The sequence below is a fragment of the Dendrobium catenatum genome, unplaced genomic scaffold, assembly GCF_001605985.2.
Source record: "Dendrobium catenatum unplaced genomic scaffold, ASM160598v2 fragScaff_scaffold_202, whole genome shotgun sequence".
NCBI classification, from domain to species: Eukaryota; Viridiplantae; Streptophyta; class Magnoliopsida; order Asparagales; family Orchidaceae; genus Dendrobium; species Dendrobium catenatum.
The window spans coordinates 265,033-268,364 of record NW_021318664.1 but is presented as its reverse complement, the minus strand read 5'-3'; positions in this window follow the sequence as shown (position 1 = coordinate 268,364).

Below are 3,332 nucleotides of genomic sequence, written 5' to 3'. Positions count from 1 at the left end.
TGGTGTAATAGATATAGATATTATTAGTAGAATTTATGTTGAATGGTTGAAATGGATGAATGCATCGATTTTGTTATACAATACTAAAGTTGCCTTCAAAATTAAGGGAAAATTCTATAAGATGCATTGATGAGACATGCAATGCTTTATGGTGTAGAATGTTGATCATTAAAAGAGAAGCATAATATTAAGTTAAGTATATGTTACAGAGATGGGTATGCTCAGGTAGATGAGTGACGACATAATGACTCATTTGTGTATTGTACTAATTTATGCACACTTTTATATTGCAAAATATACAAGCATTCTTGAACTCCATGAGTTGAGATGGAGTTCTATATAACAAGAGAGGATGATGATATCAATGTGGGACATGAGAATAATAATAAAAGAAAAATAGAGCACAATAAGTGTGTAATGGAGGCGACATGAGAGCATGATATTCTTTATCATATGAATGTGCCAGCAATAACTAACCAGCACAACCAAAGGATTGACTCATATCCATCCATCCTACCATCCAATACTTACTAAACTATCAATATTAGCATTGATAGATTTATGTCATCACATCCATGAAAACTCTTAATATTATCAAGCCCTAGTGTGTTAAGGATGTGAATTAACATTATTTTAATTTATTTTTAATTGATACAAATATTGTTATTTGATTATAGCAATTTGTAGGCCAAGTATGAGATTATTGTTGATCATATCACAGAGAATTGATGCCAAAATATTGATATTGGACTTCATATAATAAGTATGAACCTCATTTTGACTCTCAGTATGGCCCATCTACAAGTTTCAACATAGTTAGCAAACAAAGTTAGGATATTTAAGGACTTGGTTGATGATGCAACAGGGCTACAATTTTAATAATATACAAAAAAGTGCCCAAACAAGGAGACACAAAAGTTCTATGATTTGTTGCATGCTGCGTAACAATCAATTTATAATGAGTGAACCACTCACTCAAAATTATCTATTTGTGTGAAGATGTTAAGCATGAAGATATAATACAACATATCCAAAGAATGCTTTAATCAATTCATCAGCCCATGTAAAGAGACAAACATGGAAAATAATATAATTCCAATAGATTTATATTGGACTAAAAAAATTGTTTCCAAACTTGGTTTGATAATTACTAAAATATATTTCTATTTAGATAATATAAGTATGAATAGGTTGTTAGACTTATTATAATTATCCCAATGCTAATCAAGAGGGGGTTTAATTGGTAATCTAAAAATATCTTGGTAAATTATAGAAAACCATTTTATGATTTTAAGCACAATGAAAATCCTTTAAAATCCATTTTTCAACCACAAAATTAAAAACTGCTAAAAAATAAAAATGCATTAAAAATAAAAATAGAAGAATACATAAATTTATAGTAGTTTGGTCCAACTAGACCTATGTCCACTCCTTGAAGACTCCCTCTTCAGATATTTCACTATACCTTAGTGAGTCTCCTTTTGCTCATACAGCAAAGCAGATGAGCCCTCATAAATAACCTCTCTTCCACCAATTCCCGGTGCGGTAGAGTTCCATCATCCTTTCACACCCTCCTGAAGTAGGAAGAGAACCATAATCCTTTCATACCATTCTTGTGTCGGCAGAGTGCCATCATCCTTTCACACCCTCCTGGTGCCGGCAGAGTACCATCACCCTTTAACACCCTCTATATGTCGGGAGAGTACCATCATCCTTTCACAGCCTACTAGTGTCGGTAGAGAATCATCATCCGTTCATACTCTCCAGGTGTCGGAAGAGTACCATCATCATTTCACACCCTCTTGGTGTTGGCAAAGTACCAGCTCTCCTTAGAAAATCTTCTTCCAAGAGACTTCAAGAGAGTAGGGAAGACCTTTGAAGAACAAGAAAGATATACTCACCAATGGACAACTTTGTGAATCCCCTCACAATTCCCTTTATGGATGTTGTCTGTACAAAATCATTCTTCATTTGGTATGGAAATGGGCAAGTCCATTTCATACTATGGATGTCATCTGTACAAACCCAAGTTCGTATAGTATGAATAATTCAAAAAATATACCTATTCATATGGATGAACTAGTACATACCTATTTCATACTCTAGATGTCATCTGTATGAACATAAGATCATACAATATATTTAGTTTAAAAAAATTTTGAATTCATTCGGGACAAATTCGTACATATCTATTTCCTACTTTGGACGTTGTCTGTACGAATGTAACTTTGTATAGTATGAACAGGACTTGGAAAATTTTTCTTCGCATGATTCAATCAGCTCCATTCTAGAGGAACACTCGGTATAAATTGTCCCATATGATCCATGATCATACAGTATGATTAGTTTAAAAAATATAAGTTTTTTTTACACTGCCCTAGTGTGTGTGTGCATGGTTACCCAATTACAATCATACTCTCTCTGACTCAAGAAAACTATAAAAAGTATATACTTCAATTATAATAAACCCTAATCTAATCTATCTTAAAGTCTTCAATAGTCTGGAGTATGATTTACCTGAAATGTTAGTATACACAAACATTAAAAATAATGTTTCTAATATATTTTAGGAGAAATAGTAATCAATACAGTAAGATTTTAGAATCTTCAAAAACACGCATGGTATAAAAAACATAGTTATGAAAACTAAGTTGCAATAATCTCCCCCATTTTGATAATGGCATAACAATTATTATTTGAGTTAAAATTTAAAGAAAATTTTCTCTTTAGCTCCATCTAAATAAATGACCAATTTAAAAATAAGGGGTTCCCAATAATGATAAAAAAAATACAAACCTATAAATTAAAGAAAAAAATAACAACAACTAGAACAAAGACATGAACATGAAGAACATATATACACAATCAAAACATACACACATCCATAACACAACACATACATACACAAAATACACATACATCTAAAAAAAAATCAAACACATCAATCATCAAACAATATTATGACACCCCCTTTTGACAACAAAAAAAAAGGAAAAAAATTTTTAAATTAAAGTTTCTAAAGATAAACCAAAAGAGTTGACGAAGAAGAAGATTTTGAATTAATTGAAAATACAACATTAACTTCCTAATGCTAAAAAGAAAAAAAATTCAAAGTTTAAATTAAATAACAACTAAGATAAGAAAAGTCAACTAGGTTCACTATTTATTTTAGACAAATTAAATAAAAATGATTATTGCAAATATGACAAAATAAAGATTAAATAATTTCTAATTCAATAGTAAATATGATTGTCAATTATATGGATTTATATTAGAGATAGAATGATAATGAAAAGAATAATACAAATTTTTTAATTGGTGTCATTATGCAT